This window comes from Melopsittacus undulatus, chromosome 14 (assembly GCF_012275295.1).
Source record: "Melopsittacus undulatus isolate bMelUnd1 chromosome 14, bMelUnd1.mat.Z, whole genome shotgun sequence".
Lineage (NCBI taxonomy): Eukaryota > Metazoa > Chordata > Aves > Psittaciformes > Psittaculidae > Melopsittacus > Melopsittacus undulatus.
Genome location: NC_047540.1, coordinates 108331 through 124558, shown reverse-complemented (window position 1 = coordinate 124558; position 16228 = coordinate 108331). Strand labels below are relative to the sequence as shown.

At 52.3% G+C, this 16228-nt stretch overlaps 1 long non-coding RNA gene across 1 annotated transcript; it reads left to right on the top strand.

Moving 5' to 3' along the window:
* The first annotated feature begins 11015 nt into the window (after window positions 1-11015).
* LOC117437014 (uncharacterized) lies at window positions 11016-14607 on the top strand. The gene is made up of 3 exons (XR_004550284.1): window positions 11016-11145; window positions 12891-13015; window positions 14481-14607. It is a non-coding gene; the product is annotated as an uncharacterized lncRNA (long non-coding RNA).
* Window positions 14608-16228: the final 1621 nt, after the last annotated feature.

Below are 16228 nucleotides of genomic sequence, written 5' to 3'. Positions count from 1 at the left end.
AGGCAGAACTGCTGCATTTCCTCTGTCTCCAAGACAGCTCTACCAACAGCTCCTCAGTCACCTTTGGGCAGTGCCTGTCACAGGGCTTGGAGCAGCCTCAGTGCCTGTTGCTGACATTGAAATAGCTGTGCCACCTCTTGCTGAGGTAGCAGTTGTGGTGCCTATTGTAGGGCTTGGAGTGGCTGCAGTGCCACATATCTTTTATTTGTATATGTGTGTCTGTATATTTCTGTGTGCCCTGTAATGTGATGAGGTAGTGGATTTTTGCTGGAAGCTTCAGCCCAGCCCTGGATCTAGGGCTTTTCTTTAGGGTATCTTAGAGCTGCCTGTGAAGGAGAAGGGGTATTGCAGCCCAGCAGAAATAATGGCAGAATCCCAGCCCCTCCAGCATGTCTTTGAAACCCTCCCACTGTCCCGCACAGCATTATTCAGTGTCTCTTGCAGGACTGGTCCAGGGACATCTGAATCAATAGGCAGGAGCAGGACTGCAGCAGAAGTAGCATGAGCGCCTGGCAGAGTTGGACTAGGACTAGTAATTGGTAGTGAGGGTGCTAGTGTTTGGTCCAAGTGTGTGGTACGTGACTGTTTGTATGGTGTGAGAACCCTGTGTAAAACCACATTTGGGGTTCCCCAGTGTGTCTGGGATACTCTGCTATCAGGGCAGTAGAATCTCCATGAAGGTTTCATACAACTTTAGGATAATACTGGACAAAAATTGGGAAAAAAGAAACGAAAACAAAGAAACCCCAACAAAACCAAACCACAAAACCTAAGTCAATGAAGAAATAATCCAAGCTTTTGTGCATTCTTTATAAAACAATCTGAACTCATTTGAGGTTGTCTGTTAAGAAGGAGGAAAAGAACTGTTAGAGCTGAACCCAGTGCAGTGATTGGGAGAAAACTCCAGGCACAAACTTGCCAACACAGTTTTCAAGCTGACAAGCAGGTATTCTTCATTGCGGCGCCGGGAGACACGGGGGAGAGCTCCTCCTGCCGTTGTGTCCCCCTGTTGCTCCACAGGCCATCCTTACGTAGTCGCTGGGCATACATACATAGTCATGAGGCTACGTGTGGATTATGTTGTTTTCCAGAACGTTCCCCGCATGCGTACAAAAATGTGGTGGTCTCTGAGGGTATTTACTTCTTCCAACAATCTTCATCACTTCTGGCAGAAGTTCTAATCCAGGTCCTGGAAGGATACCTGTCGGTAATAGTAAAATTGGGTATTACAGCACCTAAGGTGCCTGCCCCCTTCCAGCTGGGGGGGTAGAGTCTCATAAGCATTTTCTCCACATAACCATTACCATCCTTTCCCTTTAGGAATGGGCCACCACTGAACCAGGTTACCATCTATATTAATAGTGTGGTTGCAATTTGAATGGTGACGTACATCTGTGGTATTTGAACAAGCATGATCTCCTGCCCTGGTTCCTGGTGTAATACATCTTTGTGCACAGGTGTGATATTTATTACCTGGATTAGGATTAACTATTCCAAATGTTAACCTTTCGTTTGAATACAAATTGCTAGTGTTCACCCACAGATTTGTTCATGAAACAGTGTTAGGAATTGGAACTCCAGTTCATGGGAGTTCCAGCCTTTCTCCTGATTTAGGCAACTGTGCACACACCCAACAGCCACTACGATTAAAAACTTCAGTACCATTTTGCATTAATTTCAGGTATAAATTCTGGTCCCAAGCTTGTGCACCAGTTATCATACGAGTCCAAATTACGACCGATGCAAGTTCATACGTAAGGGTCCTGAAGGTTCCATCTGCCACATCTCTGGTTCTGGTGCTTTCTTTATTCTTGAATACTGTATCCGAGCAGGTTGTTCCTTTATCTTCCCTGCTGTAAAGGTGGTCAGTAATATCTGGTACGTTCCGCTCCACTTCTCCTGTAGAGGATCTCCTGAAAAATTCTTAACATAAACCCAGTCTCCAGATCTGAAAGGGTGAATGGGATAATCCAAACCTCTTGCTCTTGTCCCTGCTACTCTCTTATTTATCTCCTCCAATTCTTTTCCCAGATTGACCAAAAATTGTCAGAGATAGCCTTCTGCCACTTCCTGAAGACTTCCTGCTTTAAACTGGGACTGTTGTGGTCTTCCATATAAAATTTCAAATGGGCTAACCTCTTCTTTCGACCGAGGTTTAGTTTGAATTCTTAATAGAGCCAGTGGTAAACCTTGGTACCAATAGAATTTCATTTCCTGACATATTTTCCTAATTTATTGTTTGATCAGATGGTTCATCTTTTCTACGTGCTCACTGGCCCGAGGCCTGTATGGAACATGTACTTGCCAATCAACTTCCCCCTGATCCCGGAGGGATGGGAAGGAGAATGGAAAGAGTGTAACTCCCAGGGGCTGAGGTAAGTCAAGTAACTAAAGTATAACACAGACCACTGCTGCTACCACCAATAATAATAATAAGGGAAATAACAAGGGAAGAGAATACAGCTGCTCGTGAGGATCAATGTTTACAGATATGTAAAGGGTGGGTGTCAGAATGATGGTTTTTTTCAGTGATATGCAGTGATAGGACAAGGGGCAATGGGTGTAAACTGGAGCATAGAAGGTTCCATGTGAACGTCAGGAAGAACTCCTTTACTGTGAGAGTGACAGAGCACTGGAAGAGGTTGCCCAGGGGGGTTGTGGAGTCTCCTCCACTGGAGATATTCAAGGCCTGCCTGGACAAGTTCCTGTGTGATGTACTCCAGGTTACCCTGCTCTTGCAGGGGGTTGGACTAGATGATCTTTTGAGGTCCCTTCCAACCCTTGGGATTCTGTGATTCTGTGGAAAATGAAGATCTGCCCCTCTGCTCCCAGTGCCCAGAGGGGATGTGCTGGCAGTCAGCACGGAGGTCTCGATCCCATCAGAGCTGTAGAGTCTGACAGTACCTGCATGGCAGAGAGCAGAGGCTCTTGTAAGGGATGCACTGGCTGCCCTGTTTAAAAATCAAAGCCCTGGCTTGGGTTCCAGCCCAGGAGAGCCTCTGCACAGCTGTTGTTTGACAAAACTCCCAGTGTTTTTGGCCAAAAACTTTCAGGTACAAATGCAGTCAAATAGTTGACTAAGCAAAAGACAATCCAGTGGTTCATTCTTGAGCAGAGCAACGATTGCTTTGGGGTTTTGCTTGAGTTCAGACAGTTGTGGCTGTGGCATGGTTGTAATGGGCCTGTGAAGGCACCTGCTTGGGGCAGGTAAAGCCACATTCATCTTTGCTTTTATTTCTTGGTGCCTGCTTCAGTTTGGAAGCTCGTTGCACAGCAGGGCTTGTGCCTGCAGCCTGCCCAGCACCTCTGAGCACAGCGTGCGTGCTGCAGGGAGCTGCCCCAGCTGCCTGTCAGCAGCAAGAGATGGGCCTGTCCCTCCAGTGCTTCCCAAGTGATAAATAACCCAAGCTGCTCCTTTCACAGCTTCTGAAGAGCCTGCGGGGCTTCGTAGGTGCTGGGGTTGTGGCCGGTGCTCCTGTGGGCTCAGGTTGAAAGGCAGGTCACGGGCTGGGCTTGTCCCCTCCCTGTGTCTCCTGGTCTGATCTTTCTCTCCCTTGCTTCAAACCACAGACCCACGTGCCGGTGTTTGAAGGTGCCCCGGAGGAGAAGTATTAGCCCTGCTGTGGATGACCAGCTTGCTGCAAAGGCAGGAGCCCAGGAGCCCAGTCCTGCTGCAAATGGAGCTGCCACAGGATGTCTGAAGCTGCAAATGCCAACCAAGCTGTGGTGGAGCAGGTAAAGCACGTGAGGGCTGTTGTTTGTCTTGCTCAGGAGAAGGTGGAGGGAAGGAGTGCTTGTGGCAGCTGGTGTGGTCCTTGGAGCTGACCATGGGAGGATCCTGCTGGGCTGTGGGTGCTCGGGTGTAAGCATGGTTTGAAATGTGTGTGATGGCAGGAAGTAAAGAGCTGCCATGTGCTCAGGCTCTGAAGGAAGCTCTGTATCTTGGGGGAGGAGAGGAGGAGCCTGTACTCCCTAGGCTGTGGTGTGTCTTGGTGCTGGGTGGCATGGAGAAGGCCCTGGCAGGAGGGAGAGAAGAGCTGGGTGTGAGGGAAGAGACTGAGCCCTGCTCTGGCTGTGTGACTTTGACTAAGCCCTGGTCCTGCAGTGTGGGGGTACTGTAGGATGTTTCTGTCCTCAGTATCGTGGTGACTTTGATGGTTTTTAGCTGCCAGTGGAGACATGAGGCCAAGGCAGTTAGGATTAAGGCAGTGTCAGCCCCAGGAATGACTGTTGAACCATTCTGTAGCTGCTGCACAGTTATCAGTGCCCCTGACATCTGTCCCCTTTCCTGTTTAACCTGAGACGTGGTGCCAGTACCTTGCTGAATTGGGCCCGAACCTCCATCCTGAATGCGCCCATCTTTCTGTGCCCTGTCTCCTGGCAGTCACAGCCTCAGTTGCTGCCCTGCTCGTGTCAGAGATTGCCCCTGAACTGTGAGAAACTTCTTGAATGTTCTGAAATTTGCAGCAAGGCAGCTGCTGGGTTAAATGGTTTCACAGTGTGAAGGGAGAAGAGCAAGGAGGCATCACACTTGTTGGGCTCAAGTTACTTCTGTTTTGTTTTAAAAAGTGATGGAGGGAAAACAATTCCTCAGTTCAGGTTTGACTGCACAGCTGACATCAGGGTCTCCAAACTGGGGTATTTGAAATGCTGTCTGGATTTAGGAAAGGAGGAGAGAAGCCTTTGCTTGAGCTCTCCAGTTTTCACCTGGATTCGTGGCTGGACATGATGCGGGACATGTTTTGGAGTGTTTCCACAGGCTGGCTGCCTGGAGAGCCAGTTAGCACTCGGGGCTCATCTCCTCCCTGGCTGGTTTGTAAACCCCCAGATGCTGAGTGTTGGTTTCAAAGTGAGGGCTCCACGTTCCCCACCAAGCAGACGTGAGGATTTGCTTTGCCTGTGGCCGAGAGTCTCATGGGAAGGTTTTGTTTCTGGCAAAGGCTGTGCTGAAAACGTGTGAGGCTCCTGGCAGCTGAGATGCCCCAGGAAGCTGGGTGGCCTTGGCTGGTGCGTGTGCCCGTGTGCGCAGGCTGAATGGGTACAAAGTGATGGATGGGTGCTCAGCAGGGACAGCAAGAGGGGTCACCCCAAAGGCAGCCTGGCCATGGGCCTGGTGTGAGTGGGCTCCTCCTGGGCCCGCAAAATAGGAATTAAATGGGTGCTTTGTAGTCAGTGTGGAAGCTTTTTTCTTTACTCCTGCAGCAGGGAAATGATTGGCTCATGTGCAGTGTATAAACCAATTTATCTGCCACTCACGGAGCGTGAACAACTGCTGCTGTAAGGTGCACTTTAATGGTGCTGCAGCCCTTCAGTGCGGGGCAGACATTGAAGGCGTAGGGGGGCTGCAGGGATCTGCAAGGCTGTAACTTTAGCAAGGCCCTGCAGTGGCCATGGAAGCCAGCAGAGGAGAGACAAGGCGGCCGACAGTGATAGCGAGAGAGCTGAAGGCAGGAAGCAGCAGGGTCTCCACTCCAGCCTGGAGCTGGAGAAAACCCAGAGCCACAAGTGGTGGTGGCTTTGGTGTGGAAGTGGTGCGGGAGGGTGAGCACGTTCTTTCCGGGGCGTGTGGACCTCTCCTATTGTGACATAGAGGGAGCTGCTGCTGCTCAATGCACTGAGGCAGGAGCAGGCTTGAGCTACTGTCAGGCTCTGAGCTCTGCTTCGTGGAGGCGCTGGTGAAACCCTGCCCTAGCTGGCAAAGCCAGAGCGTTGAGGAGAGGGGCTGGGCAGCCCAGGTGCCAGCCCTGTCCTTTGGTGCCCAGGTTCCCCTGGCTGTTGGCAGCCCAGCAGCAGTTCCCTGCTGTGCTGGTGGGCAGCATCCCCACCGAGGCGGCTCCTGTCCCTCCAGCTGCCCACAGGTGCCGAGCAGCGCGAGGGCATTTGGGAGCCAGGGCCCTGCGGGGAGGAATCCTCCAGGAGAAGCGTGAATCACCTGTGCTGAGGTAGCGTCTGGCCCTGGGCAGGGAGGAGGCAGCTCCGTTGGCAGCAGGGATGGGGCAGTTGTGTGATAGCCGCAGGATTTAAACACCCCTGGGCTAAGAGCAGGGCTGGGCAGGTAGAAGGGCTTGAAGGGGCTGTGGAACTGCCGTGCGGCTTGCAGCGATGGTAGAGACTTGGAGCTAGGCTGTAGGTCCTGCAGCAAAGGGAGCCTTGTCTGTGTGAGGTGGGGAGCAGGGAGCCCTGGGGTGGTGGGCTGGAGGGGTGCTGTGTCCTGGGTGCTGGTTTGTGCTGCCCCTGCAGGGAGATGTGCCCGATTGCTCCGTTGTGCTCCTTTCCTGCTGCTCTGGGAGGCTGGTCCCTGCGCGCTCTGGGGCTGTGGAAGAGCCTTGCTCCAGGGCTCAGGGGAAGCTGCTGGGCTGGCCGGGCTGTGGAGGTTGGAAGCCCTCTGGAAATAAGCGTTGTGGGGGTGACGACAGGATTCGTTTCAAGTGAAGTGAAATCACAGTTTGGAGAATTGGGACGAATGAGGCAGTTAAGAGCCGGTAATAAACCCTGAAATCAGATGAATGTTGGATCATCCCCATGAGGTTTCTCCCCTGACAAGCAGTTCTTTCCAGCTTTAAAGGCCAGCTCTTGCTGCAGCAGGTCCTCCTGAGCAGAGGCAGTGCAGAGCTCTGGTGTTTGTTGCAAGAACAAAAGGAACCGGTAGCCTTGTTTCCTGAAGCTGCCAAGGGCCCAGCACCACAAACACCGTTTGTGCCGTGCTGTAGCTGTCTTGGGCGTAAAGGCATGAAGTGATTGCCTTGCGTGCAGGGTGTGGGGGAGAGTCGAGGGGCAGGGAATGGCCATCTTTGCCTAGATGCTGCCTTGCTGTGTAGAGCAAGTGCACACAACAGAGGTGCTGTGGAACACAGGGAAGCAGGAGGGAATATCCTCCTGGATTTTCCTTAGATCTGAGCTAATTGCTCCTGTGCCTTTGATGGTTTCCTGCTTCTTTCCTGCTGTGGCAGCCTGGAATGGCTGTAGGGAGCCTCGAGTTTGGGTGTTACCAAGTGACAATGAGGGCATCCTTCTGCATGGAGAAGTGCTCTTGGGCAGTGGGGTGGTTTCCTGGCTGGAAGGAGCCGTTTTTGCCAGCTAATCTTTGTAACTTCAAGCAGGCAAAGTAGCCTTGAGAAACTCTGGTTCTTAACCAGAGTCTTGAGCTCTGTGCTGAGTTAGTTAGAAACATCAGCAGGCTCCTTGCAGAAAGGGTGAGAAGTGCCAGCAGCCCCTGGTGTGTCTCCGTGGCTGGTGGGACTGCACCCAGAGCAAAAGGCTGTTTTGGCTCAGGGGCTGTCTGTTGTGGGGTTTTACGTCTATGAATGGAGCCTAAATGTGGTCTAATGATGAGTGAGGGTGGGGAGGGCCTGCGTTCTGCGCTTAGGAAGGATGCCAGAGGCTGGAGTCCTTTGGGTGTGCCAGGAATGGCGAGGCCCTGGCACAGGTTGCCCAGAGAAGCTGTGGCTGCCCCATCCCTGGCAGTGTTCAAGGGCAGGTCGGATGGGCCTTGGAGCAAGCTGCTCTAGTGGAAGGTGTCTGTGGCCATGGCAGGGGGTTGGGAGTGGGTGAGTTTTAAGGGCCCTTCCCTAAGGTTGTGGGTTCCAGGCTTCCATGGGTGTGGGGTTTTAAGGTTCTGGGGTTGTGGATTGTCCAATTGTTTCTTCTTCCAGGTGAGCTCTGCGACATGGCCAGTGGCAAGACCCCCCGGCCCATGAGGTCCTCCGGAAGGGCGGATGGATTCCAGAGCAGAGTGGTAGCATCTCGTAATCCCAAGCTGGTCAGAGAGGCAGAAGAGTCTCTCAGCAGCAAGCAAAGGCTGGCGAGGCCTCGGGAGATGAGGCGGCCCCGGACTGCCCAGCTTCGGGACATGGGTGAAGTCTGCCATCAAAAGGTAGCGTTTCCCTGGCCTTTTCCTTGCTGTTTGACGTGCTATTTGAAGAGGGCACGTGCTTGTGGCTGACTTGCCTCCAGCTCACCCAAGCAGCTTGGTGATTAGGTCCTGTTGTCATTTCCGACTGGTGGTGGTGGAGTTCTTTCTGCTGGGGGAAAGGCAAAACGTGTGTTTGCAGTGAGCCATTGAAGTCCTGATCTGCAGGAAGCAATGGAACCTGTGCTGCAGTTGGTGGGTTTTGCTGGAGTTGAGCTACCATCGCTAAAGCTACTGGGGGTAGGGCTGGGGCAGGACACAAGGGCAGGAGCTGCTATTTCTCATCCTGCTGTTCAAAGAGCCACCTCTGGCTTTGGTGTAGTCAACTGCCATGTGCTTGGGGTCACAGGACTCCCTCAGTGGTGGCAGTAGTGGCCTTTGAAGGCTGAGGGCCTGTGGCAATTACTTAAGCTGTAAGAAACCCAATTGCGTCAATGCATGAATGGGTTGGAAGAAGGCGTGGGAGCCTTCCAGGGTGTTTGAGTTTTCAGGCTGCTGGATAGCCAGGGAATCGCCCTGGGCAGAGGAGAGTGGATGCGCTTTCCCTGGATCAGTGCTCTCTTAGATGGATGTTTAAAGCTGCTTTTCTTGCAGGACTGCTCAGTGTAACAGCCAGTCCAGGTGGGTGGACGATTGAGGTAGGCTGTTGAGCAGAAAGTTGCCAGCAAGTGAGCTGTAGCACATCAGTTCAGGGTTGTCCCAGACAGCACACGAGGTGGGAACACGTAAGACGGGCGCCCAAATAACTGGCAGTGCTACAGCTTCTGGCCTCAGCCTGACCGTGGCTTTTGTGGGGCAGCGGGAGACCTGCCTGTGTGTCTTGAGTGGCAGCAGTGCAGCTGGGAGAGGGGAGACCAAGCAGGGAGGAATTATCTCCAAGTAAAGCCTCTGCTGGGTCAGCATTTGTTCTTTGTGTGTACTTTTCAGAGCTGCTTCTGCAGTGCTGTTAACTAAACCAGCAGTAATAGAATACAGTGAAGCAGCAACTTAAAGCTCCTGGGGAAAGGGGATACGAATTGCAGCCTAGCTCAGGTTGCCCAGTAATGCTGGGGAAAGAGCTGAACTTCATCCCCATCCAGCATTCACCTCATTTATCTGTTTCCCAACTGCCCTGTTACTTTCTTGTTGGCCTTTCCTCCCTGGTACTGGTGTCTTCCGCCTGGTTTCTTGGCTCTCCATCAAAAAACGATATGTGGGATGTGTGGGACTCAGTGTCGCTGTCCCAGAGGGAAGTTCACCCACAACTTGTTTCCTGTGGAGGCTCATGGAAACTGCTGGGTTTTGCTTGCTCCCCGAGTGCTGGTGGCTGTTCCAGCAAGTGTCTGGAGTTGAGCGAGCAGCTTAGCAGAGGGCTCTGCTGGAGGTGAGCGCTGCTTTGCCTGTTGGAGAAGGCAACCTGCAGAAAGAGCCTCCAAAAGAGCTTCTTAGCTTGAGGCTGCTCAGCATGGTCCAGAACCCTTTGCTGAGCTGAGAGCAGAGGTGGGTGAGCTGCCATCTCCTAGCGTGAGCTGGGCAGATGTAGTCACCAAGAGACTGTATTTATTGGAGATCAGTGTGGGATCTTCCTTCGTTAATCTTTCTCCCAGCAGCTGAAGCTCTCTCTGCTCTGTCTTGCATCTGCAGTTCTCAGCCGTTGATCGGGACCAGAGGTCGTTCCAGCCTTTCCCATCCGAGGTGGTGTTTGAGAACTACATTCCCCACCAGTTCTACATAGCATCGCTAGCTCTGAGGAACAAAGACAGGGTAAGTGCTGGGCTGTGGAGGTTGAGCACTGGGCTGGGGGAGGAGAGCAGTGGAATTCACATGGTGTGCAGCAGAGCAAGGTCCCTGCTGCAGTGCAGCGCATGCAGAATAAAATGTCTCACCAGCGTTATTCTGCAAGATGGGGGAAATGTTCCCATGCTGGGGATTCTGGTTTTGGCCGTGCACTGGTGGTATCTACCCAAAGGAGCTCTTTGAGCCAGCATGCTTCCCCTTGAAAGCCCTGGACTGATGGGATTGTCGAGGGCTGTGCAGTTCTTGCCTGCTGTCATGCTTTACCTCGAGTGTGCACCGTGTCCCGGTGGCTCTTTGGTCAGTCTTGGTTTCTGGCAGGCCATGTATTCCTCTCTCAGCCTGTTCAGCCACCTGTGTGCAAGTGCCTGTCAAAGCACAGGGAAGAGCAGTGGAAAGAGGCTAGCTTAGCAGGAGCAGTTAAAGGGGATTCAAGTCCAGCCTTGTGTGTTCCGTGCGTGTACCTTCAGAGCTAAAAGTGTTTTGGGAAGGTGGTAAGGAGGCTGTCACGTGGCCTGTCCTGGTCCCTTCTCAAGTTTCCCCAAGTGACAAAATCATAGTTGTGTGTCTTTCGTGCAGGTTCCTCGTCTGCTGAACGTCATCCTGGGGAACTCTCCTTACTTTGAGTTGATCAGCCCGAGTGATGAGGACTATAAGGTAGCCCCGGGCATGTCTTCAACCTACCGCATCCTTTTCCGACCTGATGAGAACAAGGTGAGAGTGGAGGTCCTGAGAGATGATGCCTTGAGGGGAGGTGAACCTGCAGGGCTGGATTCCAAAGCAGGCATCTGGTGTGGGTTTTGAAGAAGTGTCCTGGGTTCAGTGGGGTTGCACTGGATCTAGACCTGGGGGAGACTCTTTGCTGGTGCTGAAGGTTGTGCTCCCATAGGCTGGAGGCTCTTGCCTCTTTCAGGCTCTTTTGTCCTTCAGTGGTGGAATATTTAATGGAATGTCTATTGGCTTGAGGGCTGAGAGTCTGCTGCCTGTGCATGGCCTTTTACTCATCTTGTGTTTGCTGCTTAAATGTAGTTGAATAGTCTGTCCTATCCTCAAGCAGCATGCCTCTAGAAAGGTACAGAGGATCTGCCCCATGGTCCCTGGCTGCCCCTGCTTGTGAAATAATCTGTAGTGAAAGGCCATGAAGGTAAAAAGTGTGAGTACATTATCGAATGCTACTGTGAGAGTCACAGAAACCAGCAGCAGTTCTTCTGGCACGGGCATGGTGCTAAAGGCACTGTGCTGAGCTTGTTTCTTTCCCTGCAGGATTATTTTGAGGAGCTTATCATCATCACAGAGAGGGAGAAGTTCTTTGTGCCTGTCCGAGCCATAGGTGCCCGAGCCAGCCTGGACTTCCCTGAGCAGCTGAACTTCTCCGAGTGTCCAGTCAGGTTCAGCACCCAGAAGACTCTGCTGGTGCGCAACGTGGGGAAGCGGGAGGCTTGCTACAGCATCACCACTCTGAGGTAAAGGAGCTCATCTCTTGTGCAAAACGCTGTTGCGTGCTTACGGAGTTGTAAACAGTGAGAAAAAGGAGGCAGAGCATCTGAGGTGCTGGACATGGGCAGGACACGTGGGGTTTGCCATTGCTTACGGTGTTTTGAGAAAGCTCTGCAAGCAAGTTTTACAGTGCAGTGATGTCTCCAAGGCAGCATCTTGCAGATCTGATGCTGTTGGATTGGAAGAGCCAAGGTAGGAAGGCAGCTGGAGTGCTGCAGAAGGTGCTGTGTGGCAGAGGACAGCTCGAGGGGCTCAGGTCACGGAGCCCAAAGGCAGCATCAAGAAATGGGCAAGCAATGAGCTGGTGAGAGGCACTGAAGAGTTGCTCAGCAGCTATGTCTGTATTAGCAAGCAGAGATCATAGATGAAAGCAATTGCTCTGGAGGCCCTGGTAATAAGAGTGTGTGGTCCAGGGCCTTTGTTTTCCTGTGGGCTTGGTCTGGTGCCTGGGACCAAATATGCCTAAGCAGAATGAGCTCTGAAGTGGAGAGGAGCAGGTGGTGGCTTCAGAAGTGGACTACCTGAAAGCTAAGGAGAGCGCAGGTGAAAGATGCTCCAAGTGCCTGGTGCATTTGCAAAGGGTTGGGGGCCTTTTCTCCTGGAGCTGTCTCTCTCCCACATTTCCTGGAGAGGGCTCAAGTAGCTGAGTAGCTGGTTTGCACCCTTGTGGTCACAAATAACCTTCTGAAATGGTTCCATACCACTAGGAACCAAGTACACCCGGTCTCTGGAGGCCACAAGTTCATGGTAGTCTGGTGGTCCCGTCATCAAATGCCTGAGGTGAACTGTGTTGCAGACAGCCTGTCCTGTTCCTGTTGGTCTCAGAAGCCAGTCACTGGTTTTCCAGTTTGCTGCACCGGAGAGGGGAATGTGTTTATGACACTGCATCTGCAAGGCAGGCAGTTCAGTTGGCTGGGAGTTGAGAGTTGCTTGGTTCCAGAGGTCTCAGCTCAGGAGCTGAGGTTAAGAACGCACCAAAGACCTGCTGCGTCTCAGTTGGTGCACCTGAGCTGCTTCAGTTTCTTCTCCAGGAAACGGGATTCAGAAGACTTTCAACTTGTCTCCTGTGAAACACGAGGGTCTGAGAGGAGCTTCTGCCAAAGGCTGGCAAGGCTGTTTAAGCAGGCTTCTAGGGTGCTCTTTAAGCAGGCTGCTGCTTTTCCCTGTGGAGCTCCATGGGCAGGAACTTGTAAATCACTGTACAGTTTCCTTCCGGGATTTCCAGGCCTAGTTGTCACCACCACAATAAGTACCCAGTGAAGTCTAGCATCTATTTGCAATGCACTTGCCAACTACTCTGTTGGGTGACAGAGCATGTGTTGAGAGCTCCTTGACAAGGGTTTTAAGAGTTCCCGAACTTCAGCAATGAACTATTTCGGTCCTGATTTGCAATAAAGAAATGGGAAGCATTACAAAAGTTTAAGTGAGCTACACAAAAACCGTAGAATTGTGAGGATGGCAGAGGTGAAGAGCTGAGAACTGTGTGCAGAGGATGGGGGGCTGAGGTCATGTTATACCACGGGATCCTCTGCAGGGTTCTTCTGCATGGGATTCTTCAGCAGGGAGAGTCACCCGCTCTGTTTCTGATCCTGGATGCTCTGGTTTTCTTGTACCGCCTGTGGTTTGCTTGCTCCTTGCTTGCACAAGAGAGCTGAAGTGAACTAGACTGCAAAGTTAACGGAGGGCCCAGATCTCTCTCTTTGTGTTGCAGCCCTTTCTCTGTGGATCCCTCCATTGGGACTCTTGGCGTTGGAGAAGCAATGCAAGTCACGGTGGAATTTCACCCACCAAAGACCGGTGTTTATACAAGTCCCATGATTGTTCACTATGACACAGGTAAGTGCTTGGTGCACCCTCGGTGTGTCCTTCCAAAGAGAGCAGTGTCTGCCATCATCGTCTGATGGCTTCATTGTCCTGTTGAATCCCTTCTGCAAGACTCCTTCACGGTGGGTAGAGCAAAGCTTCCATGCTGGCTGCCAGATATTGCTGTGCTGGAATATTTCAGCCTGTAACAAGGCAGCAGATCTTCCTAAGCACAGTGCACAGGGGGCGATGGGGAATATTCTGGGTGCTCTGTTGGGGAAGAAGGCATAGCAAGGAGCCTGATTGAAAAGGAGATGGCTTTTAACGTGCGAGAGAGCTGTCTGAAGAGCCTGCAACTTGTCCCATAGAGCTCTCCTGACTGGTCATTGCTTTTCATCCCGATGTGTTGTGTTACAGTTCCTGGCAAGGCCTTTGAGGTAGAGACCCTCTTCTTGTGATGTGATGCACGGGTACAGTGGGTGCTCTGCCGAGAGCTGGGCCATGCATCTTGTGACTGTGAGGAGCAGTGAGTGTGGCAGCAGTAGACATTAGGGTGCTCTGAACTTCGCTGTAGCCTGGGAGTGATTCTGTAGAAACCCCCTTGTGAGCAGCAGTTATTTAATGTGAGGCTTAGGAAGAAGCTGCTGCTAGGGCTGGAGTCAGTAATGTGAGGGTGTAATGATGTCTGAAGGTGGGTGGTGAACAGGACCTTGCAGAAACCCTTGGGGATGGCTGTGCTGCTGTGCGTGTTGCTCTGATGCTGGAAGTCTCCAGCTTTCCAGCGGACACTTACTCTAGTGAAGGGACTCACTTCTTCAGTGGTGAAGTGGTAACAGCAGCACGTTTGACAAAGGAGAATGTGCTGGCAGTGGTGAGGCACTTGGCTGTGAGAGCAGCAGGAGCAAAAGAAGGAGTTAGCAGATGGATCCGAGGGCCCCATAGCACCCTGTTGAGTGCAGAGCTCAGCACAGAAGCTGCTCTGTACTTGCCATTGTTCTTTCTGCCCTTGTCCATTTCATTTCAAATGTTCCCGCTTGGTTTCTGAGATGAGAGCTATGGCCAATATTTGAGGAGCAGGAGATGAGGATGACACAAGAGTGGGGGCATCTCCTGCCTGCAGGAGAGCCTGGGCAAGCCATGACTGAGGTGGGCTCCTCAGCGTCACTGAGTGACTTGGATGTAGAATTCCCTGTGACCTGAGTGGGATGGCAGCCCAAAGGGCACCTGGGCACATCTGCAAAGTCTCACTGTAAATGCTGTCACCTTGGGGATAAATCTCCACGAACACCCCCCAAAATAAGGTGCCTAAGGTGGTGCCAGGACATCCTCATGCCATCTCATGTGCAGCTGTCAGGATACGATAAATGTCCTGATGTGGGGAACTGCTGATGCAGCTCAGAACTGCAGCTCTTTCTCCTGTTGCCTGCAGATTGCCCCGTTCCTTGTACTTCCATCAGCAAGTGAGATGAGCCAAGACTTTGCCTTTGCTTTGTTCCAGGTGAAGATGTTCACAAAAGCCTCTGTGGAACAGCTGTAAATGCTGACATCAGGCTGGACAAGAGCTCCTTGACAGTTGAGAAGACTTCCCTCACGCTGTCAAAGCAAAGTTCCCTGGTCATCCACAACCAGAGTGGCATCACAGCCCACTTCCAGTGGAAGCGTTTTGTTGATGAGGAAGAGGAGGAGCGGCAGAAGCTGAGGTTTGTTTGAGAGATTCCTCCCAGCAAGATAGATGCCCCAGGGGAAAACTAACACACAGCCTCAGAGGGCTCTTGGGGCTTTTGAAGGGATTAGGGCAGACAGAGCCATGCACAGTGTGGAGCTTAACCCTTGCCATTCCAGTCCCACCCGTGCTACAGCTGAGGATGATGTTTTGGGGAGAGAAGGTTGATTGCAATCACTGGCTTACCTCAGAGGGCAAATTCATGTTTGGGAGCCGCAAACTATTGAGTTCAGAGCTGCGTGCACTGCGGAGGGTCCATGAGGCTGAGGCAGGTGTCAGCACTCGGTACCTGGGACTGCACTGAGCAGTAGCACTGAAGAGCTGCAGGTGGCACAACTCTTACGATACTCAAGCAGTTTGTTCTTTGCTAAGGTGTCAGGCTCCTTTTCCAGCCACACGCAGGATACAGTGCTCGGTTGGCCCAGAAGGTGGAGGCCGTCCTGCTGTAGGCTGGGGAATTGCCTTCCAGTGTCCTGGTTTCTGGCCCAAGGAGGTGTTTCTGGCCTTGCTCCTCGGCTGGGCAGATGTGGAGGGGGAGGGCTGTGCAGGGAAGGGAGGGCAGCCAGGACTTGGAAGTGCTTTTGGGCTTCAGCAACCTGTGTCCTGGTGGTGAGAGATGGGGCAGGTTCTTCCAAGGGTGCCTCTGGTGAAGCTTTGAAATTGCCATTTCAGGCAGCAGAGAAACACTGACAGCCTGGGGGGATGAACTGGAAATGAGACTTAAAAGCTTCTGTGACCTGGGGAATCCTTGTGCAACTTTTCAGGCTCCCAGTAAGGAGCAGCCACTGTGCAGCACTGCTCCCCTCTCATCTCCCACTTGTGATCTCTAACCACTAGAATGATTTCTGCTGCAACCAGCAATAAAGGCAGAGGTTAACTGCATTGCAGCTCTGCAGAGGAGGCCAAAATGAGGGAAAAGATGAGGTGGTTCAAGGCTCAGCGTAGGGTTTGCATTCAGAGATGCTGGTCCTGACTTCTTTCCTGGGTGATGCTGGGCAAAGTCCCTTCCTCTCTTGGCACCTCTGTTTTCATGCACAGAAACACATTTGTGTCACTGAAGTGGTGGGATGCTAAACCCATTGGTTTGCTTTGGAAGTGCACCGGGATCCTCTGGCGCAAGGCAGTGCAGATACTGTCTCCTCATCCCTGTTGGGTGCAAAAGGGAAGGGGAAAAGTGTGCTGCTGGTAACGTGCAGCTGAAACCTGGTTGCTTCTCCCCTCCCAGTGCAGGAGGCTTTTTCTTGAGGGCTGCCAGCTTTAAGAAACCTCTGATGAGCTTGTCAGTGAGGAGTAAAACTCGCTGCTGTGCTGGGAATAATGGGATCCATGGGGGAGCCTGTGTCTCAGGGTCAGCCCCGTGCTGAGCTGCTGCTCTTCCTCACCAAGTGCTTTGCTGCTTGTGCACGGACACGACAGGCTCTGCAAATCTGCTGCTTCTTCAATGATCTCCTTGGTTTGTCTCTCCCATGGCACAGGCTGCAGAGGCAGGAAGAGGACAAGCTGGTTGATGTTCCTAAGGAGCA